At 41.6% G+C, this 14,827-nt stretch overlaps 1 pseudogene; it reads right to left on the bottom strand.

The window, feature by feature from the left end:
- Window positions 1–889: 889 nt before the first annotated feature.
- Window positions 890–14,233, bottom strand: LOC143578058 (putative carboxylesterase 17; annotated as a pseudogene).
- Between the last annotated feature and the right edge of the window lie 594 nt (window positions 14,234–14,827).

The raw sequence follows: 14,827 nt of genomic DNA, 5'->3' as shown, positions 1-14,827 counted from the left end.
TAGAAGTTATTTTCCTTTAATTAAAAAAAAAACCAAAAAGATCCTACGGCTAACATGAGAGAGGTAAATCACGTTTTCAGAATAAATTAGGTGATGTCCGGGTTTAAAATTTAAATCTTGGACCTCCACAATTGATTCTAACCTCATTACCATTAAGGCACCAGCATGGGGATTGAATTAATATTAGGTTCGACAGGTTTGGGTGAAATTATTATCCAACTTGTTAACTACGATTTTTGAAGGAACTAAACTAAACCAAACCGGTTGGTTGACATAATTGCCTAGGACCGCTCGAAACGATTCTGTTAGATTGATTTATTATCTCTTTATACGGGATCGTACCTTTAGATTTTATATAGTTTAGTAAGATGGTAAACTTTGAAAAAAAATTATCAACCGTTTTACCCTTTTGAGTATTAAAGGGTTTATGAAAAATGTGAAACTAATAATTAAGTGCACGAAATTGTTTAAATTAGTAATCTATAAGTAATTAAGTATTATGATTAAATATACTTATATTCATTATAATTGTTCAATTATTTATTTAGAAAGTCATCGTTTTAAAAAAATATTTTTTTATCAATATCTCAGCCGGTTTGGTTTACTAATGGCTTACAATTTACTTTCGGCTGTTTCAAACCGTAAATCGAACCGTGAAACTTGGTTTTTCAAACCATAAATCGAACCATATTACTCCTAACCCAAGTGAACCGACAAATAGCCATTGCTTTAGTCGGTTTGGCCGAGTTCAACAATTATCAAACATCTATAGAGTATAGAATTTATATCAGATCATGAGTAAGATACATGTAGATTACACTTTTATATAACTAAAAAAAGAAGAATAAAACCCTATTCTAGATCTTACAATCTAAGAGCCATCATAACACTAGTTATGGTTGATGAAAGCCTTAACATGAACCATCATCTCACGGGTTCGGGTCAGGGAAAGCGGGTAATTATGCAAAACTTGAAACGCATGTCCAACGTCTTTATAGACAAAAGATTGCACCGGTGCACCCACACTGACAAGTGCACCGATGAATTCTGAGTTTCTATCTTTCAATATGTCTAACTCGGCCACACAAACCAGTGTCTTGAAATGCCTCATGTCACTTAATCTTGGTGCACCCCTTGCAAGAGGGTTGCACCATGGGTGGTCCCGTGTGAACCCTACTGGGAGCGCCAACCGCCAATATGTATCAGAAGCAGATAATGGTAGCGCGGAGTTAGCTGGTTGTGTAGAATACTTCTCGGACGTGGTTCTTGATTCACCAGCAAAAAAAGGTTGTATCAAAATAATCCCCTTTGGTGACAATACTGGTGTAGACACTAGCCGTGACGCGACATGGTGCGCTATGTTCGCACCAGCACGGTCACCGGCTAGATACAAGTTCGAATAATCACACCCTTTTAGCTCGTTAACACTTCCCTTCAAAGCCTCTTGTTTTAGCCACATAACAACATTGAACCCGTCATCATAGGCCGCTGGGAGCCGGTTCTCAGGAGCTAAACGATAATTTACCGACACAACAACACAACACGTTTCCCGAGCTAGATTTATCAAGAAGTCATGATAACAAGCCCAAGAAGCCGACCCCACACAAAACCCTCCTCCATGAAAGTAAACCACCAACGGTCTTTTTAATAAAAACCGTTGCTGGTTGCTAGGGGCATACACCCGTGCTCACAAGTTAGTAAACTTGTTTATCGTAACGTCTGTAGCCGCAACCTCGACTCCTGACTTGACCATGCAAGAAACATGAGGTACAATCATCGGTCTCTCGACGTAGCCATCTTTGTGAACCCGAATCAGCCCATTGATCTCCTCAACGACCGAACCGTTTTTCGGGTGGTGAAAGTTAGTTGACCGTTGAGTTAATGATATTGTTGCCGTTACAAGACTAGTTATAACTTATAAGAAGTTAAGAAGTAAAGTAGTTGTAGTTGGTTGTGTGTAATGTGATCTATAAGTCTATAATATATATAACGGTTGGAGATCCAACGAATGTTGGGACATGTTTTGTCATCATCTTCTAAATTCATTGACAGCTTTCAGTCAACGGTTCATTGTGTTACAAGATTTTTGTGATCTTATCGGATATGAACCCCACCCACATGTTGGTCAACTGGTCCAACTTCCACTTGCACACGATGTTGTTGGATCTTAATAAAAGTCACATGTCTCATAATAAAGGCTACCACAACATTTCAATATTTCGTTTTAAGTTTAAGGTAGAGTAACTAATAATATTTAAGTTTATCCATTGTTATTTGATATTGTTTTGTATCAACTAAGTTAGAGTATTTGTATAGTAAGCTATACGAGGGTCAGTATCATGCCAATATCATGATGAAATGAACTGATTCCGATCGAAGAACGTCGGTACAGCCGGTACCAACATTCGTTTTTATGGTTTCAGTCACTGTAAAACATGTGTCGATATTATTTCAACATATCACAGCTTTATTTTTGGGGTTTTCTCTTTTGTTTTTTATAGCGAGTATTGGGGATATTACGACTTGATTTTTTTGGATTTTTTTTTCTTTAGGATGCTCTAGCGCATGCACCAATACCAATTGTATTCCCGTTTCATCTTCACCGCAGCACGTATGCACCAAGTTCCAACAGGGTTGCACCCTCTAGGTGGTGAGGGTTAGACCCTTTAATAAAAGTTACTTCGGATTTGCATGAATACGATAATCGGTGATAACTATTCAAAAGCAATATGCTATTGTTTATTGGTTGTGACTCAAATCTGCATCAACTATGTCCATTAATGGCAAATGTGATCATTAGCAACTAATCGGCTGTAACCTGGTTCATCAGTTAGTAACTGGTGATCAGTGGTAATTGATTATCAACAGTAATAAAGTTCTAACCAAATGGTTTTTAACTGATGTAATTGATTAACCGTCAATGATTTTAGTCGTCAATAGTTAATTGTGAATAAAACATTATGATGCTTCCTTATCTATAAGAGGAAAGTCTTTGGTGTGTTTCAAACACGTTTTTCTTACAAAAACAAAAATCAAAACTCTGTTTTCACAAAGAAAATGCATTCTTAATTTAATAAAAGTATCTGAAGAAACGTGGATCTACTCACTGGTAGCAGATCTACTTTCCTCGGGTGTGATTATACTATTTCACCGATGGTTCTTCTGGATTAGTGTTCTTCCACCTACAAAATGAACAGCGCCGTTACTTACCCCTCAGAAAGGGACAGAGGGGTCCTCTTTGGGGTAACCCTCCGGCGTGAGAATAAGTATGTGTAGGAGAAGATAATAATGTGAGAGTAAGAGAATTGGGAGAGTATTGCTTAATAGCTGAATACTGTATGTTACTCTGTATGATTGTGTGATTGAATATGCTTCAATGTGAATCAATGTGTCTGTAACTGTCAATGATTGAGTATGAATGTGTTCATCAAAGTGGAGTTGATGCTGTATTTATAGTGCTAGGGTTTCCACTGATTAGGCTCAACCTCGTTGGCCTCCTCCAATCGCACTGCGCCACGTGTCCTCTGGGACACCTGGCGCTTTCTCGTTGGTTGTAATCACGTGGTAGCACATGTGTCATGCTGAGTTGTCGACCTTTCATTTGGCAGCTGTCAACATCAGCATATTCTTATTCCTTAAAAAGATGCCTTCTGGAAGGTTGTCTGACGTGCACAATCAAGGTTGCCCTAATCCTGATTTGGATAAGGACGAGGTCGATTATGTGCATGTGTGATATGCGCCCATCCTGAGGATGCGAGAGGTCTTCTCTTTATTCTCACGCGCAGATATTTCATGCGCAGATGTGATATGCACGAGCATGTGATATGCGCCGCGCGCATATGTGATGCGCGAGCATATGTGTGCCTGGGCAGATGTGATATGCACGAGCATGTGATATGCGCCGCGCGCATATGTGATGCGCGAGCATATGTGTGCCTGGGCATATGATGCCTGAGCATGTTTTGTATGCGCCATGCGCATAGGTTTTGGCTTTGTGCCTTCATAATATGTTTATCTTGTGGGTTGACCCGCCTTGCTCGGTGTTGAGGCGGGTACATACCTCTTCAAGCCCCCCCAGTCTAATGTGTGTCTTATCTCGCGCGAGCGCGGTAAGATAGATATTAGACTTACTGATTTGGTCTTTTAAAGGGGTTTTGTCGTTTTCTTGGTTGTTTTCATCGTTGCGCGAAGTTCTATCCATTTGGTTGAAACGAAGGATCCAAACACGTGGTTGGTTGGTGGTGACGTGCGCCTTAAACGTGTCAGACATTTCGTGTGCTCGAGGTGCTACAGTTGCCTTTCATGTCCCCTCGCACAGCTGTCTGGAACACGTGTCGCGCTCGCATTGGTTTGCACCTGCGAGTGGGGGCGCGTCTCTGTTCCGTGGCAGGTCGGTTACATTTTTATGTCCCCTCAACAGTGTTAGGGACACGTGCCGCGCTCTCGTTGGCTTGCACCTGCGAGTGGGGGCGCGTGAAATCCGATCAGTTACCACTTTTCTCTCTCCTGGGCCTATAAAAGCAGGCCCTTAGGAAAATTTTTTTATCTTCATCTTCATTGTTGCTAATTTTCAAATTTCTGCCTTTCATATTCTGATTTGAGTGTTTTGATTGTTTTGAATCCTCGATTATCTGCTGCTGCAATTGTATGTCTGATAGTTCAGACTCCTCTAACCCCTCCATCACCTCTATTGCCTCCCAAAGACGCCGTGTGAAATCTGTGGTGATGTCGACATTGAAGCAGAAAGGCAAGGGGAAGAGGGTTGTTGAGACCACATCGGAGGAAGTAGGGAAGACCAAGGCCCCGAAAAGGTGGAATGAAATCCCCTGCAAATTGAGGCAGGCCGATCTGGACAGCCTCATCTCGTCACAGGGCTTTCCCGCCCTGTTTGGCTGCATGTTGCCTGGGGCCGGGCAAACGGCGGCGGACCCGCCTCCCGGCTATATTTCGCTGTACACCCATTTTTTCACCCACTGCAACCTTCGTCTTCCGATGACAAGGTTTGTAGGCGCGGTGTTACGGTTTTTCGGGATTCATATATCCCAAGTCCATCCGTTTGGACTTGTGCGCATGACTCATTTCGAGTTCATGTGCAAATCACAGCGCGAGGAGCCCACCCCTCGGCGCTTTCAATTTTTTTACAAGCCCAAGATCCAAGATTCTTGGATCTCCTTTATTCCTCGCAGTCAGAAGGTTAAGTGCTCCACTGTTTCATTCAAGAGCCTTCATGACTGGTCTGAGAGGTTCTTCTACATTAGGGCTGGTGTGATACCCATCCGTATGACCATGCGCTCCATCTCTTCTGCGCCTGCGGATGTGGGTGTCCTCAAGAACCCAACTGGCGCCTGGGTTAAGAAGCTGTCCACTGAACCATCCCCCGCCAAGAGCATTCGTGAGGAGGCGCTGGTGGGGGTTGGTATGAGCAAGAGGTGGGCGGACAGCTCGCTTGAGCCCGTTATCCAAGTCGACGGGTTGTGTAAGTTTATTTCATTGCTTTTTTTTTTCTTTTTCTGCGCGAACATAATTCTTTTTGCTGATATCACTTGACTTGTTTTTGCGCAGTCACCAAGGATTATATCCACGCCGCTTATGATGATCAAGTGGAGGGTGGCTCCGTCGCGCTTGGCGCTGGGGAGGTTGGTTTCCCAGATCGCTTCGATGACATGTTCATCCCTGTGGATCTGGAATTTGATTTTGATAGCGACGCGCCTGGTAAGCCTTCGCATTTATGCTTATTCCTTTAGAATACCAAAATTTATTAACAGTTCTGTTGATTGTATTTTGCAGATGCGCTCGAAAACTACGAGCTGGAGCTCGCGGAAGAGGAGGAGGAGGAAGAGGAGGCGCCCCTACTAAAGCGCAAAGCTAAGGGGAAAGCCGGCGCAGGGGGCAGTAAGAGACAGAAGAAAGACGACACCCCTGTCGCTCATCCCCATGCTCAAACGAAGGGACCTGCGGAAACCGAGGTGTTTACCACCAAGGTTTCTTTAGCTTCCCTGCCTGTGAAAGTGGGCAGACCTCCTGTCCACTTGAGGTATGGTGGCGTCATCTCCTCCGTTCGCGCGGCTGAAGAGAGAAGCAGTGCCGCGCATGCGACAGGTATACTTTGCTTATCTTCATCTGATTGAATTATTATTAAACCTTTGCTCCTTTGAATGTTCGCAGGACCGGCGACGGTCGCAGAACAGCCGCATGCGCCACAAGGTGCTGAGGCTGCGCCGGGGGCTGCTTCGAAGTCCCCTGTTCTACCCTCTGAAAAGGGTAGAATGAACTTTATGGCGATGTTCGCCGCGCGAACAGAATTGCGCCAAGGTATGTTTTGCACATTTGTCTCCTGAATTTTTTCTTTTGGATCCAGTCATAAACCAATTTTCCTTGTTGATTTGTTCATAGGAGTTGTAGCTGGCGTACAAGTTGCTGGCGACACTCCTGGCGCCGTTGCCGGCGCCGCTGGTTCTGGTCCTGCTCCTGCTAGTGCTGAGTCTCCCCTTATTGGGATTACAAAGGAGCAGGAAGCCGTATTGCGCGCCGAACTGGCGGCGTCGAGACCTCCCTCGCCTCCTCCTACACGCAGCCCTCCCCGCGAGACTGGTTTGGAGCCCTCCAGGTCGCAGGAGAGGAGGCCTATTGAAGAAGATGAGGAGGCTGACGGGGCCCAAGCTGAGGACTCCATGGGAGACCGCGCCAGCCCTGCGATGCCACAAGACTTCGCAGCGCAGACTTCTGGTGGGGCTGGCGCTGACTTTTCTGCTTCATCCCCGCAGGTATGTTTTAATTTGTTGCTCCGCTGCGCGTACCTCCATATAAGTATGTTTTATGACTTAGAACATTTCTTGTGTTTTGCAGGAAGGTGACCACGTTTACCGCCCGAGATGGAATATTAACGAAGACAGTTCCTTCCAATCCATGGGCGTATGCGAGGACTTCTGGGCTCATGCCGTGCCTCCTACTGAAAGGAGGTATCAGGAGGAGCGCACCCGCGCTGACTTGCTCAACGATCACATTTTCGCTGGGTCAGCTTTCTTTGCTGCCTCCCAAGAGCTTCATCGCGATTATATTAAAGTACGCGATGCTCTTGTGGCAGCCCAGCAAGAGGCTAAGGTGGCTGCCTGGAACCTTTCTGATGCTCGCGCACGAGCTGAGAAACTCCAGGCGGAGCTCAGCGAAAATAGAGCAAGTGCCAACACCGCCTTTATTAAGCGCGGGCATGAGCTCCAGGCTGCACGGGAGAAGCAGCAGGTGGCGGAGGCCGAAGTTGCCAAGTACGCGCGGAGAGTGCGTGTCTTGGAACAGCAGGCTGAGGCGCGTGACCAAGCTATCGTCCAGAGTATCACTGAGAAATCATCACTGGAGAGTAAGGTCGCGCGCCTGAAGAAGGAGTTGGCGGCCGCGCAGGCCGATAGAGATGAGGCCTTGGCGACGGCAGCGTCCAGCCAGGAAGCACTTGATGCTGCGCAGGCGGAGAAAGAAAAAATATTGGCGGCAGCAGCGTCTGATAAAGAGGAGCTAAAAAAGACCAAGGAAACTGTTGAGTTATTAAACTCACAGGTTCCTGCCCTCGAGACGTCTGTTGCTGGCCTCGCGCAGGATCGCCAATGGCTGGTGTCACAGGGCATGACTCGTTGCGCTTTGGCGATGAAATATTCCGCCGAGTTTCAGGCCCTTGTGATGGACTGCAATGCTGCCGCGCGCTTGGTGGGTCGAGCTGAAGGGTTTACGGATGGGTATGAATATGGCATGTTGAAGAAGAACCCATCCGAGTACCCTTACAAGAGCGACGCGGCCTGCGCGGACATGGCCGCGGTGGGGGAGAAGTATATGAATACTCCCATCCCCATCCTTATGCAGGTACCTTGACCTTAATGAGTTTTACTTGATTAATTCTTCAAGTGTTTTGTACTCAATACTTTTCTATTGATTTGCAGATTGCTGCGCTTGCTGACCAGCCCGACCTCGGCGCGCTAAAGAAGTTGCTCAATGAATGCGAGAGGGCTGGTGGCGATGATGGTGGCGCGGGGGATGTTGCCCCTGCCAGCGGCTCTGGCGCGGCGAAAGAATCTGCTCCTGACACCGTCGTGATAGAAGACTCCATTGAGGAGGAAGAACTTGACTATGGTCAGTTCGGAGATGAGGAGCGGGGCCGCGCCGGATGCTGAGGGAGATGATGAGGGTGATGAAGTGGCTGACGTCGACGTGGAGACCTGAGAAGCCCTTCATCTTTCTAATTTTTTTTTTTTATTTTTTATACTTGTAATTTGTAACTCATCATATACTTGTAAATTTCAATGCTATGGAATGAAACTTGTTTTCCCTTTTTCACATCTTGCGCATTTCCATTCATCTCTTCATGTTTGCTTGTATAGATATAAGATATGCTTGCACGTTAAAATAAGAACAAGGTTGTAAGGAAATTATTCACTTAACCATAGTCCTATTTTGTAAGTGGTTTCGCAGTATATTGTTTATGCTGACATGCGCGATATCTTTTCTCAATTCCTTTTTTGCGCGTCGAGGTCGCGCGGTCATAATATGGAAGTATGAGTTTTAGCCATTACATGTCAGCATGTGTTACTCAGATATCCACTATGATTCCGCGCGCGACCTCGACCTGAGACCTTAACAACTATGATATGGCATGTGCTTTGCCTTAGTTGTGTTTAAGGATTTTTATGATCTTGCTGCGCGGGATGTAAGATGGATGTTTGTGAGTGTTTTGAGCTAAGGCTCTTTGTTTTGGGCTAAGGCCCTGACGTTTTTAGAGTTAAGACTCATTAACGTGTTTGAGCTAAGGCTCGTAGGTTTGGGCTAAGGCCCTGACGTTTTAGAGTTAAGACTCGTTAACGCGTTTGAGCTAAGGCTCGCGCATGTATGTTTTACTTCGTTTTATTTCGTTTTGAAGTCATATAGTGTTGTCATATTGCTCCAAATTAATAAAGGAAGTGTGAAACATGTATGCAAAGGTAATAGAACAAATATTGAAAGATAGCGCGAATCATCATTCATGATGGCTTAAAAGCCTTGATTACATATTTGAACTTTTACATGAAGCATTTTCTAAGTTGTGCCGCGTTCCACGCGCGCGGTATCTTTTTTCCATTCAAATCTTTTAAAGTGTACGCGCCTTTCCCCAAATCTTCTGAAATTTGATAAGGTCCCTCCCAATTGGGGGACATTTTTCCTGGGGGTATTGCGCGGCTAGCTTCATTGTTTCGAAGGACAAAATCATTTTTCTTGAAGTGGCACTCTTTAACGCGCTGATTATAATATTTTTCCAGCTTTTTCTTGTATCTGGCTTCATTGATGATAGCCGCTTCTCTGCGCCCTTCAAGCAAGTTAAGGTCCAATCTTCTTTCGCGCTCGTTATCAGTCTTGCTCATCATGAGTACCCTATGGGATGGGCATCCAATTTCTGCTGGGATCATAGCCTCTGTCCCATAGGTTAGGCTGAACGGGGATTCGCCATTGCTAGTTTTGCTTAATGTCCTGTGCGCCCACAGGACATTAGGTAACTCTTCGACCCAAGAATGGGATTCTCCCTCCAACCTTTTCTTCAGCCCATTTAACAAACTTTGATTCGCGCGCTCCACTTGGCCATTCCCCTGAGGGTGGTAGACCGAAGTGAAGATTTGGTTGATGTGCAATTCTTTGAGCCAGCTGGATATCTTCCTGTCAGTGAATTGTTTGCCATTGTCGCTCACAATTTCCATAGGAAGGCCAAAACGGCAAATGATGTGGCTCCAGATAAATTGCTTCATCGCCTCAGCTGTGATTTTTGCTAGTGGCTTGGCCTCAACCCATTTTGTGAAATAGTCTATCGCCACTACCAAAAATTTCACTCGCCCTTGCGCTTGCGGCAGGGGCCCCACGATATCAATGGCCCGTTTGTGGAAAGGCCATGCAGAGGTCACCGGAATCAAGTTGTTCTTTGGCCGCATGGTGTTTGGCGCGTAGCTCTGACATGCCTTGCATTTTTGTATTTCTGTTACCTGATCCAATGTCGAAGCACGAAATGAATCTTACCTGATCCATGACGACGTTTCTTCATTGGCGCCATCCGTGGGACGGCAACGAACTGCCCTTCGATCTTCATCTCGGCTGTCAGATCTCTCCCAAGAAAAACGCAGATCTGGAAGTTTACAGAAAAAGGCTTCAAAGCTTGTTCTATTTAAAGCTCAAAAAGATCCATAGATCTAAAAAGAGGCTTCCAGATCTGGGCAAGAAGGAAAATCCGTGATTCGAATGATCAGATCTCCGAATCTGTGAATCTGTGATTCAGGATCTCCGAATCTGTGATGGTTTTAAATCTGCTCCGAATCTTCAGATCTGTCCAGATCTGATTTACAGATCTAGGTCTAGATTACAGACCTGGATTTTAGGTCTAAAGTTGCAGATCTGACTCTTAAATTGCAGATCCAGAAGTTACTAGACTTCCGCCGCCATCACGCACGCCCGGGGGTTCTCACTCCGCAGCCGTGCATATGCCGCCGCAGAAACAAGAAATCCTCTGGATATCTTAGCAGTCGCCTCCACACCCCCGAAACCATTGCAGGTCACGGCATTGCAGGTCGCCGGCGCAGCCGCTGAAGAAGAAGAAGATCAAGACGTGGTTCGTTCATCTCGAAAATCCGTGGAAACATCGTCATGGATCAGGTAAGATTCATTTCGTGCTTCGACAGAATCAAATTATTCTTATTGAACAAAAGATGTAGAACCTAATGATTAATACAAGAACATACAAAAACAAGAAGATGAAAAATATAGGGATGAACCTTAGAACAAGAAGAAGATTAAAGCACTGCATTGTTACATTTTGTGTTATCCTAAGACTCCAGCAGTTGCCTCCAATTTATTGCATGAGCAGGATCGTTTATTTCAAGAAGGAGAGAGCTGTTAGAGACAGACCAGGAGACTTGAACAAATAGAGAGAACCCAATTGTGTGTGCCAACAGGAACACAACTAGAGTTTTCAGGAAGATCTGTTGGGCTGTTGATTAGAGAACCATGAGAGATGGGCCAAATCTGGAATATGCACTTCGAGTAGCCCACGCGAACACAGGATTACTTTAGTAAGCCTTTGATTAACCATAAGCTCAAAACTCGGGAGAAGCCCAATAGGCAAAGACAATAAGAATAAGTTAAACCAAGAATAAGAAAACATTACGATTATAAAATTGAAATAAATACTCGGGAGAAGCCCAATTTTCAACAAAAAGTTTTATTGTGTTTTAGTCTCCACAAATCCATTTGTTTCTGATTGGCCTATTGATTATTTGGGTTTTGGCCTCACACACTTTTCTATGCTGCCAGTTAGCAAGGTTTATCACATTTTGAGCTACCGGCCTATTTATGAACTAGGCGGGTGCCCGCACGATGCAACGGAAAACACAAACCTTGGTAATCACGTAGTAGATTTATGAACGTTTATTGTTCTATTTGAAACCCTGAGACTGTTTGTTGGTATATGTAAATTAATAATGCTTATTTTAAACTCAATTTATTATCGAAGTGCAAGCCAAATCGGAACCAAATCGTTGGTAATGAATAATGATTCAGTTTGGTTGGTTTCAATTTTCAATAGTCTGGTTTCAGATTACGAATGATTTGCCTCACAGTTTAATTCAAACCATTAAAACCCGACCACAAAACCTATACATAAAATGCTATTTTTATAACTTAGACAAACTATAACAATATCATACTCAAATTAAAGAGAATAAAACGCTCGTTTTTATGGTGCAATTTTTTTAAAAAAATATTAACGTACGAAAAAGTTAAGACCGTTTAAAAATCGTAAGAGAAGTTGGGTTAAAAGTGAAATTAAAAAGAGTATATAGGTAAAAGATACAGGTAAATTTGTAACTATTCTTTAAATTTACAAAAAGTTAACTAAAGTAGAGGGACTAAAATTGTAACTATCTTGGTAAAAACATAAAAACAAGTGATATTTGTGTTATAATGACCTCCTCTTTGAAGTTGTACTATATACTTAAACAATTGCAAATCCCTTAAAATTTACCGTCTTAATTTGCCCATCACTTCTATGTTATATATAGTATAGATAATTTGCCAGCAATTATCATGAGTTGTATGATTTTATACATTCGCATTCATGTAAGATGTAGAACCCACCCCATATTGGGTCTTGAATAATGAATATGGTGTAATGGTGTTCCCAGTTTAACAAAAAGTATTTTATCAAATATACAATTAGTTGTCCGCTGTCGTATTGCTATTATTTTCTAATACGATGGCTAATCTATTCGGTATCAGACAGATCAGATACTCTATCACATGTTGCTTAAACCTAATGTTGTAAAAGTAGGTCTACAAAGTCGAGTACTCACTATAAGGTGTGGCGCCGAGGCGAGTTTTTTTAACTAGATCAGCCTAGTTACTAAAAATCGATGAAAGGTAATCAACCTCGGGTAGAATCACATCTAGTCGGTCAGCTTGGGCCGATTTTGACTTTAAAAAATAAAACATAATTCATATTTGTATAATATTAAAGTACGAATATCTTTTTTTTAATTAACGATTAACAATTTTTAGAATAACTTAGTATTTAAAAATATATTTCTCTAATTTATATTGATATTTATCTATTTTGTTATAAATATTGGTAAACTTATGATATTTGACATATACATAACGTCCAAAAATTAATTTTCTTTATATTTACCATGTTCGAGTATACTCAACTCCCCAATCGACTGTCCACGATCCGTTTAGCGACTTTTGCAACCTTGCCTAAACCTCATCGGCTCCACGTGATTACCACCACTAAGGTCATCCTCTTGAGAGCTATGGCATTCCTGGTCTAGGCATCCTTGGTTGCGATTATTAGCACCTTTCACCTTTACATGTTTCAAATAAAAACCAGACAAATAATTGTAATGCTTGTAGTACACTAGTACCTCAACATCAACTCGGTAACTGTTTTTATCGTTATTAATCCATTGCATATCGGGCCCATCACCCACATGATCTCGTTTCGACTATCGTTAGTTCAATACATTATTGAAGATTTTAGTCGCTTTACATAGATGCATCCATTAACTCATCACTCTCACGCCATTGTCTTAATTATTTCGTCATTTTAAAAAATAATTATGTTGCATAAAACCTCAATTACAGGGCCGGCCGGGGTGGCAGGGTGGTCGACGGCCACATGCCCGACACCCCGCTAGGCCCGAATTTTTTTTTTTTTGAAAAAAATTATATGCATTTTTATTAAAAACAATATGTATATCTAATGTTTAAACAAAATTACATAACTACTAGCTTGGTCTAGTAGCAAATGGGTATTACTCACAACCAAGAGGTTGTGGGTTCTAATCTCACTTAAGACATATTTAATTCTTTTTAATACAAAAGTTTGTTACACAACCCAAATTATAACCAAGTAAGCTCATATAAAAAATAAACTGTTTAAATCCAACAAAACACTTCTTTTACTTAAGACAAAAAAAAAAAAAAAAAAAAATTTCGCCTTCGGCCCAAAAGTTTTTTTGTTTTCTTGAAGCCGGCCCTGCTCAACTACCATCAAACATCTCCATTGTGATGGTGCCTCTCGACTGATCCACAGAGTGATAAGTAAATTTCTTTCTGATTTTGCATAGCTTACGCCACAAATCTATAGTTTTTATATTGTAGGCTATAGTGAATGTCGGTACCATACGCGTACCATGACGGACCAAACTAATACCATTCCAACAATATTTTGTCGTCAATTCCGACCAACCTTCATTACCAGTATCGTGTGGATATATTTTGGGCATATCATATGTAAGTTACTCAAATATAATCAGTATTTTTCTCTTCACTATTTTCTATAATAGTTTCATTAATGATGCGGAAGAGTGTCAGTCTTTGTTCATTATTTAATAAATTGATGTGATAATATAGACTATCATAAATAATGGTTAAACACGACCAAAACAAAAAAAGAGCAAGTTACGTCTATTTTTTCTTAAAACGATACACTGCCGGACTGGTCCTCACCATTTAAAATAGGAATGAGGTCAAACTTATTTCAATTTCAATTGAAAAAAGAGCCAATTTTGAATTTTCAGTACGCTGGTCTTCTTTTTCCATATTTGTAGGAAAATGAAACTCGTTGAATATGTCATATCTATGGTATGACTCTTACCTTTATTGATAATCTAATTGAAGGCCATTTAGCATATTTTGAAAAACTATTTCCATGCTTATTTTTGTCGGAGTAAAGTGTCATTTTCGTACCCGATGTTTGGTTCATTACGCAATTTTGGTATAAAAACTTTTTAATTCTAGAGCCTTGAGGTTTCATCTTGTCATTTTTGTTCATTTCATTAACCCTGCTAATTTTTTAAAGTTAACCATGAGTATTTAACTATTTATGTCATTTTACCTATTTGAATGAAAGTGACAATTTTAACCATCTCGATATATTTTATAAATAATAACTTATAAAATGTCTATTTAACTCATTTTTTTACTAAAAATATAAATTGTTTATTTAGCTATTTTCAACTAGTTTTTTTTTCCTTTTTAATTAATTTTCTGGTTTTGATGATTTGTTTAAGTTTTTATTCTACACATTTACTTATTTTTAAAAATAATTTTTTGTAAATTTTTATATATTTATATAATAAATGTAAAGAAATAAATAATATTTGTAGTTTATAAGATCTTTCAAAATTAGGTTTAAAATCCATTAAATTTCAACTTCTAGGGCGAATTTTTAAAATCTTATGATATAAAAATCTGCATAGGTTTTTTTTTAATGGGTAAAATCCGAAGCATTTCTTTTTATAAAGAATAAAGCATTGTTTGCATCCTTGTGGTA

The sequence above is a fragment of the Bidens hawaiensis genome, unplaced genomic scaffold (genome assembly GCF_021521415.1).
Source record: "Bidens hawaiensis isolate Kalapana, Puna unplaced genomic scaffold, B.hawaiensis_p1.1 tig00029009_1, whole genome shotgun sequence".
NCBI classification, from domain to species: domain Eukaryota; kingdom Viridiplantae; phylum Streptophyta; class Magnoliopsida; order Asterales; family Asteraceae; genus Bidens; species Bidens hawaiensis.
The sequence above is the reverse complement of the archived record's forward strand: the minus strand, read 5'-3'. Positions and strand labels throughout refer to the sequence as shown.